Raw genomic sequence first — 19,905 nt, forward strand, 5'->3', positions numbered from 1 at the left:
GCAGATAGAGGAAAAAAGGACAGAAAATGGAACAAGTTCTCAATTTTCCTTCTCCGGGTCACACATATTCTCTGTGCATTTTTGCGAAAGATTCTGCCTGAATTTCTTCACCGCAATTGATCCCAGAGACTGTGACCATTTATTCTAATAGCATTTTACTGTTAATGAGAAAACAAAATTCATGTTTGATTTTTTGTTTGTCATAATGATGGGGTTATTGCGTGTGTGTGTGTGCGCGCGCACACACGCATGTGTGCATCAGAGGTGGTATTCTGCAGGTTCTGACCAGCTCTGGAGAACCGGGAGCAGAAATTTTGAGTAGATCGGAGAACCGGTAAATACCACCTCTGACTGGCCCTGCCCCCACCTATTCTCTGCCTACTGAGTCAGAGACTGGGAGGAAATTGGGATTTTGCAGTAATCTTCCCCTGGCACGCTTATCAAGCCACACCCACCAAGCCATGCCACGCCACGCCCATAGAACCGGTAGTAATTTTTTTTTTAATTCCACCACTGGTGTGCATGCATGTGGATAGGGATGGATAGCACACATTACATATACATCAGTTATCTCCTTTAGGTTTATCATCCTCAGACATGACCAATAAATATCTCCAATCATTATGCAAATGAGGAGAACTTAAGCACAGTAAGTTCTTCAGTCGACTATCTCTAATATAGAATTGCTGCTTTCTGCTTCTGTTCCTCTTCTTTCTTCTCCATAAAAAGTTAATATTTCATCCAACCATAGGATCAAAAATTGACCCTTAATCTGACACCGGAAAAAAACAAAACATACCTCAGCCCAATAAGGCAATATATCTAATAGACCTTTGTTTCTTCTGCTTTATAACCACTGCGTGTGTTTTGTGAGAATATTAAATATGGAACAGGCAGCTACACTTGGAGACAAACTATCGAAGGTCCTTATATTCTCTGCTAAGGACTTCTGTCAAAGTAGCTTTCAGGATAATGCACAAATATTCATCGCTATCACAAAAATACTGCCATATACTTCATACCATCTTCATTCTTCAATGTTTTGTTATCCCTGCAGCAGCACCTACTCAGATCTCACTTAGATAGAATAGAATAGAATAGAATAGAATAGAATAGAATAGAATAGAATAGAATAGAATAGAATAGAATAGAATAGAATAGAATAGAATAGAATTTTTATTGGCCAAGTGTGATTGGACACACAAGGAATTTGTCTTGGTGCATATGCTCTCAGTGTACATAAAAGAAAAGATACGTTCATCAAGGTACAACATTTACAACACAATTGATGGTCAATATATCAATATAAATCATAAGGATTGCCAGCAACAAGTTATAGTCATACAGTTATAAGTGGAAAGAGATTGGTGATGGGAACTATGAAAAGATTAATAGTAGTGCAGTTTCAGTAAATAGTTTGACAGTGTTGATGAAGGATAAAAACGAGTTCGAACACTTAAATACTAAATTCTTTGGAGCAAACTTTTGAATAACAATCAAAGCTAAATTTTAGAAATACATTTGCCTATTATTGTTGCTGTTGGTGTTTTAAAACAAGGGAAGTAATTGAGGACATTAAAGGACATAACAGACTTGCTGAAAAAAGAAACAAAGAGAAGAAGCTGATAATATTGTTTGTTTGTTTTTTGCCTCCAGTTGCCAAACCTACACAAATGCTATTTTAACCTTCTCAGAATAACAGCTTCTTTATGCTTATGTAGTATTGGTAAAAGAGAAATTTGGTTCAGAGCAACCCACACATTGCACTGCAAATCAGGAAAGAGGAACCAGGTTTGATGTCATGAATAAAATGTCACAGAGATTTGGTTTTAGATCCTTGCTGAGCCACAAAATTCTCACTGGGGAATTTTGGATAAAGCCCACTTTCTGTCTCAGTATAATCCGTTTGATCTGCTATTGTGTGAAAGATATACACCTTTTTGTGACTTCCCCAAATTATTTACCAAATAGGGCAACACTGCAACACTGTTTGATGCCACTTAAACTTTAAATAAATGACACTCTTTAATCTGAAGAATGAACTTTATTAAATGTCAAGAAGAAACCTATATAGAGTCTCAAGGAGACTGTAGATTCATAGGGGAAAATGAAACTGAATATGAAAAAATACCTTTTGAATGCAACCCACAGTTATTAACTCACATTTGTAGCAATCTTCACTGTACGGTAGACAGGTGAATGGGATGAAACTCCTCTGCATGGTCATCATATCAGTGCACTTTCACTACAATCAATGGATGGTGATGATGATGATGATGATGTTTCCGACTCTTTCCTACTCCCATACTTTTCTTTTATGTACACTGAGAGCATATGCATCAGGACAAATTCCTTGTGTGTCCAATCACTCTTGGCCAATAAAAAATTCTATTCTATTCTATTCAATAGTTTCCTACTCTTGGCAATTCTATGGGTCAGGCCTCTCCACATCTTCTGATCTTGCATTACTTCTTTGAGTTTTTCTGTGCTCTGGGGCTGGTGTCAGCTTTAACTTTACTACAGTAAAATCCCCATATAATCAGGAAATCCTTTCTTTTTTACTTTTGGCTGGGTCACTATGGATGAGCAAGATGATTTCTTGGCTTACAGCCAGTGGACAAATTATTCATCCATGCAAAACAGGGTTGCTTTATTTATTTTGAATTATTAATTTGTTGTACTCTCAGAGGATAAGAAATCACCACTGGAATGGGTATGGCCAAAATTGGTTGGATTATTATTTATAAGGGTTTGGTGGATAGAGAAAATAGGCATGGAAAATTATATTCAGGCTGGAATCCAAAGCCTATGAAGGGATCTGTCTTCTGGCAATGAGGATGATTATTGTGTTTTCTCCCTCCTTCCATCCTTCCTTCCTTCCTTCCTTCCTTCCTTCCTTCCTTCCTTCCTTCCTTCCTTCCTTCCTTCCTTCCTTCCTTCCTTCCTTCCTTTTTTTCTGGCTGCTGTGTGTTTAAATTTTTGTTTATGTGTCTGTTTTTATTTTTAACCACTGTTCGCCATCCAGAATCATTTCTTGAGATGGACAACTATATACACTGAATGAATAAATGAATTCCAAAGAAAATGTAACAATTCATTATTTCATTTCTGTGGAAAGTTCTCCTGGAATTGGAAAGAATGGGGTTTTAGATAGCCATTTTTGGCTTGAAAGCAAATACCCTTTCAATACTATTTAGATTAATGTTGAAATGAATTCTTAGTTGTGTTCCTGTAAATTATATCTAGGAATTTAGCTTTAGCTCTGATAGCATTTTTATGCTTGCTTGTTTTTTATATTAGATTACCCACATATCAGGGGTGAAATGCTCCCAGATCTGAGCAGATCGCGGTGATCTGGTAGTGATTGTGGCCGGTAGTTCAGCAATCTGGTAAGCTCCACCCACCCACCCGGGGCATCATTACTTCCTGGTTTTAACCAGAAAGTAATGTGTTTTTACACGTGCAGAAGGTCTGCGTGCACAGTGAACCGGTAAGTGAACTTCTGAACTGGTAAGAAAGGTAAGTAGATTTCACCCCGCCATATATTTATATAGACAGCAGAGAAAGAGGGAGGGAAGGAGGGAGGGAGGGAGGAAGGGAGGGAAAGATAGATAGTGATAGATAGATTTCAGTGTTTGGATTGTTGATTTGTTCTGAGCTTTTTTTGCTAATTTTAGTAACTGAAGAATTTCATCCACCAAAGAACTTCATCCACCAAAGAACTTAATTCCAATAAAAATATTTGCTTAACCACAGTGGTGGGCTCCAATTTTTTTAACAACCAGTTCTCTGCCCTAATGACTGGCTGGGTGGGCCTGGCTGGGTGGGTCATGTGACTGAGTGGTCATGGCCAACTCTACGTCACTTGTGTGGGTTGTACCTGCATGGGACAGGCAGGGTTGGGGAGGAAATCCAGGGGTCTCCGATGGGTAGGTGGGTGGGAAGAAAGATCCAACATGTGTGTGTGTGTGTGTGTGTGTGTGTGTGTGTGAGAGAGAGAGAGAGAGAGAGAGAGAGAGAGAGAAAGAGAGAGAGACTGCATCAAGCTAGACTGGGAAAGCTGGCTGTGAGAGGAAAAAAAGCTGGGTAATCTGGACCCAGATGCTTCCTGGGTCCCCTTATCCCAGAAGCAGCAACTTCACACTCTCCCCTCTCTGCTAGCAGTGGAGATGGAGAAGAAGAAGGAGGCAGTGGTGGCCGCTAGCATTGAGGGGACAGTGCCACACAGAAATGGGAGCAGACAGCAATGCTGCCCCCTTCTCCCTCTCTGTCTCTGTTGCTGAGCAATGCTGTGTGAAGAAGGGGGCTAGCAGAGAGGGGAAGGGTGTGAGGTTGCTGCTTCTGGGACGATGGGGCCCGGGACACATCTGGGTCTTGCTCACCCAGCTACTCTTCCTCTTGCAGCCAGCTTTTTTGGATCATTTCCAGGCCATTTTGGGGGGCATTTTCAGGCCATTTTTGGGGCTGATTTTGGTCAGAAAAATGGCTTGAAAATAGCCCAAAAAGAGTCTGTTTTTTGGCTGTTTTCAGGCCATTGTGAGGCCATTCTTTGGGCTAATTTTGGCCAGAAAAGTGGCCTGAAAACAGCCCAAAAAACAGGCATGGGCAGCCAGCCAATGGTCTAATTTTTCAGTTCTCCGAACCATGCAGAATCGGAACAACTAGTTCTAGAGAACCAGTCCTAACCAGCAGAAGCTTACCTCTGCATAACCACCGTTGTCTTTGTAACTGTTTTATGTTGCAACAAAAATATATGTTACTTTAGGTAATTAAGGAATGCGACTGATCCAAGATACAGCTTCACAAATAATAAATGAGAAGAGAATTGAAGGAGTCAATATCAAAGCTCAACATATTGTCATGTTTACTAAAACAATACCACAACACCCCAAGAAAATATTTTCTCACTTGAAACAAATACTTTGGGTTGACATTTTCTTTCCTTTCTGCCTGATTATCATATAGTAAACATCCATTCTTCTTATTTAGTGCAAGGTTTTCAATAGCCAAAAATAAATTATGTTGTTGCTTATTCTCACAAAAGCAGATTAATCAAATTTACCCCATGTCAATATAAACTAAAACCCTTGTTGCAAATGTTGTGTGTTCATTTTCTAAAAGGATATCAGTGATATCTCCTAGTTTGAGTGTTTATTATAGCATCTTAAACAAAACAATAACCATTGCATTGATAAACTGCATTAAAAAAAGAAGCCATATCCACAGAAAAGAGCCAGTTTGGTTTACTGGTTAAGGCACCAGGCTAGAAAACTAGGAGACTGTGAGTTCTAGTCCTGCCTTAGGCATAAAAGCTGGCTGGATGACTTTGGGCCAATCAATCAATCAGCTTGATTCATCTTCATTTTGAGTCAGTTTTGACTTAAGTGCATATGAACCTCAAATAATATCTTCAGATATAAGTGTTTCACTTTCTTTCTGTTGTTCTCAGATGTGTAGAGGTATGCTTCATTCTGAAAAACATGAATACAAAACTATTGGAATCTAGTGACAAATATGTCTTTCTGAATTGATGTAATGTGTAAAAGGTACATAAAATGTTTTGGAATTGAAACATACATCAATAAATAGAATAGAATAGAATAGAATTTTTTATTGGCCAATTGTGATTGGACACACAAGGAATTTGTCTTGGTACATATGCTCTCAGTGTACATAAAAGAAAAGATACGTTCATCAAGGTACAACATTTACAACACAAATGATGGTCAATATATCAATATAAATCATAAGGATTGCCAGCAACAAAGTTACAGTCATACAGTCATAAGTGGAAAAATATTGGTGATGGGAACGATGAGAAGATTAATAGTAGTGCAGATTTAGTAAATAGTTTGACAGTGTTGAGGGAATTATTTGTTTAGCAGAGTGATGGCCTTCGGGAAAAAACTGTTCTTGTGTCTAATTGTTCTGGTGTGCAGTGCTCTATAGAAATATAGAAAAATATATAAATCTAGAAAAAATCTGGAGGAAAAAATATCCATATTTTTGTTTAGTCCACTAGATGGATGATCCAAAACAACTTTTGCAAGAAACTTTATATCTAACATGTATTTTAGGGGACACTTTGAATTGTTACTTTTAGCAGAAATAAATATACCATATGTGGTATATTCTGTATTAGAAACCTGTGTTATTGTCATTTTTGAATTGTTGGTCATCTTAAATGTGGATTGCATAGGATAACAATTTTAAGATGAATAAATAAAATACGTAAAATAAATATGTAAAATATGTAAAAGCCATTTCATTATTTTGGGGTACCAATTTGTCAAGATGTGAACTGTTTCTTTTTGATTGCTTACAAATATGATAATCAAAGGGCAATTTTTTCTCCATATAAAAAAGATATTTTAACACAAGAAGACATTACATTGTGGCCTCAGCTGGCTTTCCTGAAAATTATGCTAGTTAGTAATTCTGGGTCTTGCAATCTCCAATATATTATGCAGGACATTAAAGGAGGGTGTTTTATCCAACTTAAGATAAAGAAATGGTTCAGTGTTGCCCAGGCAACCAGAAAACTGCTTCTTATCTCCAGTTGCTGTGTATTGTAACATTTCACCTGAAAGAAGAGCTTCTGTAGTAGATTGCATCTTAGCTACAAACAGCAGGATCAATTAATGGAGGTGGTAGATTCTCAACAGAGTAGAAGTTTAATCCCACTACTTTAGTCCCACTACTTGAACTAACTTTTTGAACCGATCTGAGAAGTGAACTAGGTTTCAGCTTAGTTTTAAAAACTGGCAAAAAAATTCGCAAGAATGTGCAGCTAAGGAGAATTAATGAAATCGCTGAGCATAATAATAATAAAAAAATTACAGAACACAAGTAAGCAAAACCTTTCACAAGAACAATAAGATCTTTGAAAATGTGAACATGACACCACTCTTTGAGATCTTTGAGATCTTTGAACTACAACTCCTCAAAGGGATGAGAAAAATTATTTCTGCAGCCCATCTACTCATACTTTTAGGATGCGGTGATAGATTTAGTTGAAATACTACGATCTTGGATACTCAGTTCTGGAGGCTAGTCCCAAATAGATGAAACAGAACTGGATCTCCCACAGCCCAACATACCTCAGAGAAAAGGAATCTACTTCAATGTTCAGTTTGCTTGAAGATCATGATGAACTATCTTCCTTTCCATTTAAGGATGGTGCAATTAGTCAGGATGGTGACACTGAATTTGGGTACTTTCCAACTTCTGGTTTAATAGGTTTTGGTCCATAATGGCATAAGAGTAGACTGGCTTAATTGTGAGAACGAGTATTCTATCAGAATTTGCCTTTCTTTGGTTATACCCACACAGCACCTTTGAATTGTTCCTCTCCTGTGCAAATCATTAGGCAGATTTCAGAATACCTGGAGACCTACAGAATAAACAGAGAATAAAAAAGTTATCCTATGCTGGTCTATGACTATGATATGGATGAAGAAAGTTGTCCATATGAGAAAAAATCCTGATAATAATAGTGATACTGTTGTTTCCCCCAAAAAAGTTCAGAGTTGAATTTAAAAACAAAAACAAAAACCTCAACGGAAGCAATTAATGAGAAGAATTTTAAAAAAGATAATCACCTGTCCTGAAATGAAAGAAAATTAAAAAAGAAACAGAGTTTCAAAGTTCATTTTAAAATGGCAATATCAAAGTCAGCCTGATCCTGAAACAATTATTACAGAGAATCAGGAAGTTGACCTTAATGGAAATATGCGAGAATCATTACTTAGACAGTGGGGCTGAAACATTTTCTTTTTAAAAGTCAAGAACAAAGAGATAACAGTCAGAACTAACTCAGGCTGACACCTCCCTAATTCACTGTGGTATAAGAAATAGGAGGAGTTACAAAACAAATAGGCTTGCAAAATTGTATTATTATGGTCAATCTCAATAAACATTTTAACCTTCCTGTGGAGTTAATTTCCTGGTCTGGTCTACTTAGTAGAACTGATTTATAAGCTTGCAAACATCTATATGAAGGAATGCCCTACAGTTTTTGTTTTGTTTTGTTTTATACAGTGTAAAAAGAAAGCCATACTTCCCTTTGAGTAACAGGTCCATAAGTAGAATGCTGCTACCACAAATGTCTACTCCTGACCATCACCTGTGAACAGACCCACCCATTCTGGGACCAAGAATACAACTTCCCCAGGTAATTATATTGGCATTGGAAGAAGTAAACATTTATAGTAGGTGTTTATGTTGGCCTAAACCATTATTTCGGCACAATAAGGAGATTTCTACAAAATAAGGCATTTGGTTGAACCCAAAATTTGTCATGGGTGAAGGCAAAAGAGAAGAGGGCTCCTGAAAAGCATACCTTGACCAACTTTTCTGACTTTTTCCCCTTATACCATCCTAATCACAAATAAGAATTGACATCTTATAGGTTTCTTGGAACAGTGGGATTCCAGATTTGAAGATGTGAGCCTAAATAGGGTTGAGGAAGGGAAGGGAAGGGAAGGGAAGGGAAGGGAAGGGAAGGGAAGGGAAGGAAAGGATTTGGACACTGACATGTTGTAGTGTACTATAGAATACCACAAAGAATTTGATCAATCTTGCCTCTTTGTATGAGTAGAAACATTTTAAACATCACTGAAGAACTCTGAAGAGGGTTTGTAAGTAACATTTTTCCATTAATTCTGTGTGATAACTGGAGCAGCATTTCCCAGAAATGTACTAATGAAAATAAAATCTATACAGTTTCCAAAGAGATAACAATTAACTAGAATCTTTCTTTTGCTCTCTCAGTGGACTTTGCCTAAGTAAAAAGGACAGCAAGGAGGGTTTGATTGTTTTTGAAATGCATTTTTTTCCCTCCTGGATATAATGAATTCAGCTGTATTGTTCAGAAGCTATCTATTCATCTTTTCACAGAATTCACATTGATTTAAGAAATACAGCCAAGTACTTAAACAAAGCATTTAACTCTATAAGTTCAGTCAACGAAACTATGGATATAACCCACATGCTGCTGGTGAAAATGGAGGTAGTGTTCCATTGAGTGCAGGCTACCATTTTAGTTACCTCAGAAATCTGCCTGAAACCAGCAGAGACTTTCTGTCATACATGTTAGGGCCCTCAACCTCTTATATTATCTGATAGCCCACTGGTTTCTCTGCTCCAAACAATAGAACCCATACATCAAGGGCCCAATAGTGCCATAAATCAGAGATGTAATCCAGGTTAGGTCTGAAAACTACTACTGAGTATCCAAGAAACAGGCACATGATGGTATCAAGTCTGTCTAACAACAGCATGTAGGTCACAGATCAACACTCGGAAAATGGACCAAGAAAAGCAGATGTTTATATTCCAGGATGCCAGCAAAAGGCAAGTGAGGCATGATGTAGGGTTCCTGTGCTGCTTGGTATAATTAAGATTATTTGTAGATTTAGTCACACATGGGTTGAATGGTTGATTTCAATCAGAATACAGCTGGAAAGGACTTTGGAGGTCTTCTAGTCCAACCCCCTGCTCAAGCAGGAGACCCTATATGCAATGGTGGGAGTCAAATAATTTAACAACTGGTTCTCTGCTTTAATGATTTCTTCCAACAACCAGTTCACCAAAGTCCTCAGAAAGTTAACAACCGGTTCTCCCGAAGTGGTGCGAACTGGTTGAATCCCACCACTGCCTATATGATTTGAGACAAGTGAGTATCTAGTCTTTTCATAAAAACTTCCAGTGATGAAGCGCCCACAACCCCACTGTGGCGGCTAGGGGGGCTGGGAGTGGGGGGCACCGTTTTTCAGTGGTTCTCCTCCTTCCTCTCTGACCGGTCGCAGACGGTGTTGGCAGGGGGGCAGAGATCTACCGCGAGGCGCCTCTTATGTGGGGTGCCCCAGGGGTCGGTTCTCTCACCTCTCCTGTTCAATATCTATATGAAGCCGCTGGGTGAGATCATCCGTGGTTTTGGGGTGCGATGTCATCTGTACGCTGATGATACGCAGTTGTACATTTCCACTCCCAACCACCCCAGTGAAGCCATTGAGGTGATGTCCTGTTGTCTGGAGGCCGTGCGGGGAATGGGGAAAAACAGGCTTCGACTCAACCCCGCCAAGACTGAGTGGCTGTGGATGCCGGCGTCCTGGTATAATCAGCTGAGGCCATCGCTGTCTGTGGGGGACGAGTCATTGGCCCCCACAGAGAAGGTCCGCAATCAGGGCATCCTTCTGGATGCACGACTGTCATTGGAAGAGCATTTGACGGCCGTCGCCAGAGGAGCTTTTTGGCTGTAAATCGCCCTGAGTCCTTTGGGAGAAGGGCGGTATAGAAATTGAAACAATAAATAAATAAATAAATAAATAAACTTCTGAAGGCAAGCTGTTCCACCAGTTAATTGTTTTCACTGCTAGGAAGTTCCTTCTTAATTCCAGTTGCTTCTTTCCTTGATTAGTTTCTATCTATTGTTTTTTGTTTTGCCTTTTGGTGCTTTGAAAAATAAGCTGACCCCTTTTGTTTGTGGCAGTCCCTCAAATACTGGAATACTGCTACTATGTCGAGTCCTTCTTTTCTTTAGACGAGCCATATCCAGTTCCTGCAACCAATCTTCATATGTTTTAGTCTCCAGGCCTTTAATCAATCTAGTTGCTCTTCTCTGCACTTTTTCCAAAATCTCAACATCTTTTTTAATAATGTGATTGATGTATAAGGATTTTAACAAAAGACATTTGTATTTTAAATCTTGGCACAATTTCTTCATAAATACGCTGCAGAAACACATGTAATCAAAGGCTACATATGCATGAATTATTGTAGGTAAGAACAGATTTTGATATCTCTGGTATTATTTGAAACCCACTTTTCTGAAAAGAAAGTAACAAACACATTAAGTAGAATTACAGAGTTATGCTACTTCAAAAGGTGAGGCGCCGAGTAATAACAAAGCCAAAATTAGTCTCTGAAATATGACTAGTGACTAAGAGAACTCCAATCTTTTGTGGGATTGCTTTTCATAGGGACTGCAATAATGATGTTTCATACTTGTGTAAACAAACCTGAGTTTTCCTCCCCCTTTTTTCCCCCCAGTGAGGAATTTGGAGGTCCTGGGAACTGCCATTTATCTCTTTAATATAGAGTTTCTCCCAATTTTATTTATTTATTTATTTATTTATTTATTTATTTATTTATTTATTTATTTATTTATTTATTTATTTATTCGTATTTGTATTTTCTTCTTCGGTAACTTTTCCTTAATGGAAGAATCTGCTTAGAAAATAGCAAATAGAGAAAAACAGGTAAGACAGGGGAAAGCAAAAATATGTGTCTTATTTTTAATGAAATTACTTTGTCCTTATTAAAGTTACATTCTTGTACTGTTATTGTATTTGTTTCCTGCTCAGTTCAGAATAAAGGAAAACTTGAAACTAGCAGGCAATTCAGTGCAACAGCAGATACATTTGTTTGACAGGGATAGTCCAAAAAGAACAATGCAAATCTACATGTATTAGGTTTCACAGATTACAAATCAATTACTTCTATTAGATGGCTTGGTGTCCTAGCCAATTGGAAAAAAGATTATATCTGATTACAGCACTTTTAATTAGCTGTTTCTGACAGACAGACTGAGAGAATGAGGAGAAAATCAATTGGTTCTGTTAGGACCAGTCAGTTAGGTGAATGCCACTTCTGCTGAATTATTTGTGGCCATGTTAAAACTGTACTTAGACTGTCAGGTCACAGAAAGGATGACTTGTGATTTTATTTAGAATGAAATTTTCTTTCTGAGCATCCATATTATCCTTCACATCCTCTGACATTGCCATGTTTTAAAGGTAAAGGTAAAGGTTTCCCCTGTCCAGTCATGTCCAACTCTAGCGGGTGGTTTCCATCTCCATTTTTTAGCTGAGGGAGCCAGCATTGTCACTTCTCTGGTCATGTGGCCAGCATGACTCTATGCTGAGATGCATGGAACACTGTTACCTTCCCATCAAAATTGTACCTATTAATCTACTCGTATTTGTATGCTCTTAAACTACTAGGTTGGCAGGAGCTGGGGCAAGGAATGGGATCTCACCCCATTGTGCAGCACTTGGGTCTTGAACATGGGCTGTCAGCTTTCCATCTGACAAGCTCAGTGTGTTTAACTGCTGACCCATCTGTAGAGATTCTCACTCATCCAGATCATGGTTGTCCTAAAGAAGCTTTTTCAGGAGGCAACTGGACTTTCTTATTTTTTCTTTTTAAGATGTTTCACTTCTCATCCAAGAAACTTCTTCAGCTCTGATAGGATAGTGGGGAATGCAAGGATGCAAGGAATATAAATCCTTCCATTCCCCACTATCCCGTCAGAGCTGAAGAAGCTTCTTGGATGAGAAATGAAACATCTTCAAAAGAAAAAACAAGAAAGTCCAGTTGCCTCCTGAAAAAGAATCTTTGGGACTGCTGAGCCATCCAATCCCTTCTCATTTTTATTGAAAAAGCAGCAACAAGTTTTCATGTATTTAATTTATTTAAAAAATGACTGATCTCCCATTACTATCCTTCTAAATAAATCAAATAGAAGGATTAGGAGTGATCTAAAAATTATATTCACTTTCAGGAGGATAATGATATTGAACAGATTGGCTCTGTATGACATTTATATGATGCATTCATTGGGTAAGAAAAACTATTGGAATTTTCAATTTGAAAGCTATTCAATTATGGATAACACCATATTGCTGAAGGCTGTGAAGACTAAGGAAATAGTTCTTATGCCAGAATTGAAGTTATTCATTACAGAGGTATCTTGTACTCAGCTGCTTTGAAACTCATCAAATTTGACAGTCAACAAACTTTGATGAGAACATTTTCTCCCCATAATCATTGTTTAGTACTCAATGCACAAGCTAGAACCTTATCGGTGTTGGCTGCCTTGTGACTCACTACATTATTCCTTTTGGGGAAAACATTGTTTGGTACTCACTGTGCCTCCTGAAGCCGATTAACAATGAGTACCATGATACCACTGCACATCTTTAGAAGGACATAAAGGTAAGGGAGGTGCTATTTCATTCCCAGTGGGACAGAATATTCAAAGAGGTTGAAGCTGTCCTTGTTTTCTTTTATTATTTAGGTGCCCAATTCATACATACAATTCATGATTTCTTAATCAAATCTTGTGCCCAATTGTTATACAGAGAAGAATTTGATCTATATAGAAGAGTAACCTATCTGCAATAGTTCAATCAATGTTGTTAAGATCTTGCTTTCTAATTACACTCTTTACCTCAGAAGTAAATCATCAAAGTCAAGTCAATGGATAAGGATATTTTAATCTTTGGTTAAAATTGTATTTGTATTAAAACTATTTAGTATCCTTGATTTTGAAATATAGATTCCACTAATTTGGAAGCTCATGCCAAAGAAAGTGCAGCAGGACAGTTTCCATTTAGTTGCTATACACAGAATGACTTGTGTCTGTGCAAAACTGGTGCTTAGACTGAAAATGTTTGACAGAGATCATCAATCTAATCAGAGCAGGATAACTGGCTCAGTCTGTTTAAGAACACAGATTTATAGCAAAAGGCTGGTGAGGTACTTAAATCATGCTCAATATGGCAAAATATCATTGGATGACGTCATTAGCAAATTTCTGTGCATTCCATTCAGCAGTCTGCCAAAGAAGATAAAGGAATCGTATATCTATGTGACTGCAAAGTAATTGAAATAAGAGTGCATATTCCACTCTGTTATGACTACTACAGTGATTTTTACTTAGAGTACATAACCCCTTCTCTGACAAAATGCATAAGTCAGCATGACACATTTATGATACCTGCCTATTATCTTACCAACACAATACAATCAAAATTGCTGTTTCTTTGAACGCATATCACACTCAATAGGTATTGGTCAGAGAATCCTCAATAGTTTATATGATTTGTTATATTTGTTATTCTAAATAAGTCACATAAAAGGGTTATTTTATATTAAAATGATATTTTCTATTAAAATAACATTTATTTTGTATTATTTTATTTTAAAATATTCTTCCATATGTTTATATTTATTTCTGTTTATGTGTATATATGCATACATGCATATAGTAGGTATGTATGTATCCACACACACTCAAATATTCTTCCATATGTTTATATTTATTTCTGTTTATGTGTATATATGCATACATGCATAAAGTAGGCATGTATGTATACACACACACACACACACACTCACATGGGTTTTATATAAGGTAATCGATTGAAAGAGCATTTGATTAAATTCCTCCCCCTCCATACAAGACTCAGAGTTGTAAACCCTCAAATCACCACTCAGCAAATGTGTGAACTCTGTTGAAACACAATATTTAGAGCTAGATGAGGAGAGACAGATCCTATTCCATCAGTTCTGCCATACAACAATCAGTCTTATTCTTCTATCCTATAGCCTGGATTCTCACAAAATATCACTAGCAAGTATCTGCCATTTCTGGTCTTTTGTAACAAAATACAAATGTGATTTCTGAACTTTTAATATGATCACAGAAGGGATTTTTTTAAGCAAGAAAAATCAAATAGGACCTCGAAATGGTTCAAAATATGATTTGAATGAAACAGGAGCATGGATATCTAACTGTCTTTGTTACTATAGAAGATACTGGTGGAAGGGAGAATCAACTGAAAGTAGGAATTTAAGTATCCTTGGACAGATTCTCCCAGGTTCAGCATTGCCTGCTATAAACTTCAAACCCAAGAGAAGTCCTATCTGAGCACTGTCCATGCATATTTATTTCATCAGCCTTGCTTGCCATGCATGCTATAGAGACGACTCTTTGCCTTGTTTCACTGTTTTTCCTTCGGCTATACTAGGTAGGAAGTACAGTAGACTACAGTAGAATCTTATGTACTGAGAGATGCTGTTGCTGTGATCAGTACAGACCTAGTCTTGCAGTAGGACCTTCTTTCTTTTTCAACTCACAATTGCACCTCTTTAAATGACTTTATTGCTATATTGCTTTATTGCTTCTGCTTTATTTGGTAATTGTTTCTGTGTTTTATTTGGCTAAACATTGATCAAAACTGTATTTAATAATTTAATAAATATATGGTATTGCTATTTGGATTGTCAAACAGCCTCTCATTAGTTAAATTAGTTAAACCTAGAACTAAGGAGAAATTTCCTGACAGTTAGAACAATTAATCAGTGGAACAACTTGCTTGCAGAAGTTGTAAATGCTCCAACACTGGAATTTTTAAAGAAAATGTTGGATAGCCATTTGTCTGAAATGGTATAGGGTTTCCTGCCTGGGCAGGGGATTGGACTAGAAGACCTCCAAGGTCCCTTCCAACATATTATTATTATTATTATTATTATTATTATTATTATTATTATTATTATTATTATTATTATTATTATTATTATTATTATTATTATTATTATTATTATTATTATTATTATTATTATTATTATTATTATTATTATTATTATAATAAATTATTTATGGCTCATATTGTTCATGATTTTCTGGGCAAGTTCTCTGTAGTGTATCTATATGATTTACTCATCTATGCTGGTGATCCAATACTTCCTAATAATGTGGTTTGAGCAGGTCTTCAATGCCTTCATGATTGCAGCTTATTACCTTAATATGCCTTCAGAAAGAAACCATTGTTTTCAACAAAATGATTTTGACTTTCAAGGAAGCTTTCAACATTAGTATTATCTCCTTAAATGTGTGTTCACTATTTTGCGAATTTGGATAGTCCACCAGAATTGAAAACACAGTGCTAGAGATATCTCACAACCAAAGAAAAGGTCAAGTAAAGTGGTCACCTTTTTCCTTATTTTAACTATGAAATCTTTTACATCCCAAACTTACAAAATAAACAGGATGCCATTTTATCATGGAAACCAGAATATTTCTTGCTTTATAACCTTCCTTCAATTGCCTTTCACACCCCTTTCTCTGACCCATATCCTGCAAAATTTGTGGTGTCAGAAGGGAGATCCTTCCTCAACTGGTAAAATCAATGTTCAGCAAGAGCAGGATCCTTACATTTTATTTATTTAGCTTCTACATAATTAAATAGCAATAGGGTTCTACAGAGGAATTATTGAGTCTGTCATCTGTGCCTCTATAACTGTCTGGTTTGGTTCTGCAACCCAGCAAGACAGACACAGACTTCAGAGGATAATTAGAACTGCAGGAAAAAAACAATTGCTACCAACCTGCCTTCCATTGAGGACCTGTATACTGCACCAGTCAAAAAGAGGGCTGTGAAAATATTTGCAGACCCCTTGCATCCTGGACACAAACTGTTTCAACTCCTACCCTCAAAACGACGCTATAGAGCACTGAACACCAGAACAACTAAACACAAGAAAAGTTTTTTCCCAAACGCCATCACTTTGCTAAACAAATAATTCCCTCAACTCTGTCAAACTATTAATTTTCTTATCGTTCCCATCACCCATCTCCTTCCACTTATGACTGTAACTTTGTTGCTTGTATCCTTACAATTTATAATGATATTGTTTTCTGATTGCTTATTTGTAGCCTATGACTATCATTAAGTGCTGTATAGTTAAGTGTTACATTTGTACCCTATGACTATCATTAAGTGTTGTGTTTTATCTTGATGAAGGTATATTTTCTTTTATGTACATTGAGAGCATATGCACCATTCCTTGTGTGTCCAATCACACTTGGCCAATAAAATTCTATTCTATTCTATTCTATTCTATTCTAAAAAAAATAGCAATAGCACGTAGACTTATATACTGCTTCATACTGCTTTTACAGCCCTCTCTAAGCAGTTTTACAGAGTCAGCATATTGCCCCCAACAATCTGGGTCCTCATTTTACCGACCATGTAAGGATGGAAGGCTGAGTCAATCTTGAGCCGGTGAGATTTGAACTGCCAAACTGCAGCTAGCAATCAGCTGAAGTAGCCTGCAGTGCTGCCCTCTAACCACTGCACCACCTTGGCTCTTCTTTCCTAAATAAGAAATATTTAACATCTACATGAGGCTCCAGGGTGAGGTGATCCTATAGTTTGGGGATCACCAGCTTTATATCTTCACCCCAGGTTGTCTGAGCAATGCCATGGATATTCAAGGTATTGGTTACCATCTTTAAAGCGCACCATGGCTTAGGACCGGGCTACTTACGGGACCGTCTACTGCCGGCCTCTATCTCCCAGCGTCCGGTGTGTTCCCACAGAGAGGGACTCCTCAGGGTGCCGTCAGCCAAACAATGTCAACTGGCGGCCCCCAGGGGGAGGGCCTTCTCTGTGGGGGCTCCTACCCTGTGGAATGAGCTTCCCCCTGGGCTTCGACAACTACCTGACCTCGGGACCTTTCGCCGCGAACTTAAAACTTATTTATTCCATTTGGCTGGACTGGCTTGATTTTAAATTTTAAATTTTAAATTTTAAATTGTGGGTTTTAAATTCTGTAATTTTTATGGGGTATAAGGTTATTTTAAATTTTTTGGCTAATTTTGAATCAGTTTTTTAAGGGTTGTTTTAATTATGGTGTATGTTTTTGTTTGTATTTTATTTGCCTGTTCACCGCCCTGAGTCCTTCAGGAGAAGGGCGGTATACAAATTAAAATATTATTATTATTATTATTATTATTATTATTATTATTATTATTATTATTATTATTATTATTATTATTATTATTATTATTATTATTATTATCCTATTTTAGTGCTTGGAGAATTTACAGGTCTGGATGGGGCACAATGGGTTTTGGCTTAATCTAAGCAAGAACAAGTTGCTTTTAGTGCTTGGGTCTTCCAGTGTCAAGGTTTTTCTCCCTTTGGTTCTGGATAGGATGGATTACCTCAGATGCATGCAGTGCATGATCTGGAGGCCCTCTTTGAGTCATAGCTCCTGCTGCAAAATCAGGTGGTTAACTGTGGCTAAGTGTGCATTCCTGCACAATTGTCACTGCTCACTTTCACTCATGCCCGCTTGATCTTCCATCTAGATCAGGGGTGGGCAATTAATTTTTATCAGGGGCCGCATGAGAAGCCTGAATTGTGTCAGAGGGCCACCAACTTTCTTTCATTGTAAAATACTTAAATTAAATATTTTGAATAGCTGGTACTGATAATCAGAAGAATAAAGCACTCTGTAAATATGTATATTAGGTTATGTGAAACTGTGGTCTATTGGTTAAATAAGAAAAACAATTATTGAACCAGTGCAATTTATTTTTCAAAATAAAAGTTAAAAAAAAAGTTTAATTTATGGTGTTTATGATTGGCCTCACGCGGGCCGGACAGGGACGTACAAAGGGCCGGATGTGGCCCGCGGGCCTTAATTTGCCCAGGTCTGATCTAGATTAATGCAATGTGTTTTACATGGGGCTGCTCCAACATTGAACACTAGATGCAATGTAAGGTTCTGGTTACCATTTTAAAGCCCTTCATGATCTGATTGGCTTATCTATGGGATTGTCTTATCTTGGGTATTTGTACCAATCCAATCTCATCCAGCAGGATGGGGAAATTCTGAGTCACATCAGCAAGTGAATGTTGGTTGGCGAAAACCAGCAGGAATACCTTCTGTACTGTAGCCTTCTGTAACATTCTTCCTCCAGAGATTAAGCTGGCCCTAACCTTACAGGCCTTTTGATAGATCTTGAATACCTCTTTATGGGCCTGGGGTCCCAAGTGTCTGAAATATCCTGTTTCCTGATAGTGCTAATGTCTATGGACTATAATAAGTATTGATTGCTTTATGGATTTATTTTTTCTTTTTGTCTTGTGATCGTAATTTATTTTAATTGATTTTATGATTACTCACTACCCAGAATCAGTTGTTTCAGATGGGCAACCATGCACATTGAATAAATAAATAATAAAAGTTAGCTTGGTTAGATGACCCTCAATGGAGTCTTGTCTTCCTCCTTTTCCTGAATAATTTTTTTGTATCGATTAATTCTTGTCTTTCGTAGAGATTCTTCTCTAGGTAAGCTTGTTTTTAATAGAGATTTAATAGAGTTTCTTCTCTAGGTAAGCTGTATTTGTGAGACTTCTGCCAAGTTTGTCCTAGAAGTCCAGCAAACTATCAAGTGTCACATGTTCTTAATTTACCTCCAAGTCCTGATTGGAGGAATCTGCCAAAGATAGTGATGTTACAACAAAGACATATTTTTAAATATGAAAAGTAAAACCATACAACAGTAATACAGCAAAGGCAATAGAATGATAACAAATTAATTAAATACTTGATTCTTATTCTTTTAAAATAAGATTATAAACCTAAATGCAATCTTCTCTACCTATTCTCCAAGAGATGCTTAAAGTTTGCAGAAGTATAAAAAATAAATCTTGCAAGGGGAAAAGCTTGCTATAAGGACAATCAAATTTGGCACTGTAATCATGGCCTGACTCGTCTTCTATACACTAGTGTATAGTCTTCTATACACTAAAGCACTGGGATGCATCAGGCACCAACTGGCAAGAATAAATTCTACTGGTTCAATCCAAAAATCTAGAATAGAATAGAATAGAATATTTTTTTAGAATAGAATGCCCCAAGACAAATTCCTTGTGTGTTCAATCACACTTGGCCAATAAAAATTCTATTCTATTCTAAAAAAAAAAATCTAGAATGATCTTCTTGAGAATTTCCCCATCCTATTAGGTACATGAGGCATAGACTAAACATCTTTTTCCCATTATATTCTGCATGCTTTCCTGAGGCTACTTTTATCTCCATTTTACCTGGCTTTTCACAAGTTACTCAATAACATTTCACTCAGACTGATTATAGACTACCATTATAGCAAGGTGTACTAATGATGGTGATTTTATGATTTTTATCATTGATTCTATTGTTCCTTTCTGTATACTTCCCAGAATCTCAATTGATTGGGATAGTTGACAAATATTGTAAATAGATAAGTAAACAAATCTATTATGTATAGCTAGAGACAAGATA

The sequence above is a fragment of the Ahaetulla prasina genome, chromosome 1, assembly GCF_028640845.1.
Source record: "Ahaetulla prasina isolate Xishuangbanna chromosome 1, ASM2864084v1, whole genome shotgun sequence".
In the NCBI taxonomy this organism is placed as follows: domain Eukaryota; kingdom Metazoa; phylum Chordata; class Lepidosauria; order Squamata; family Colubridae; genus Ahaetulla; species Ahaetulla prasina.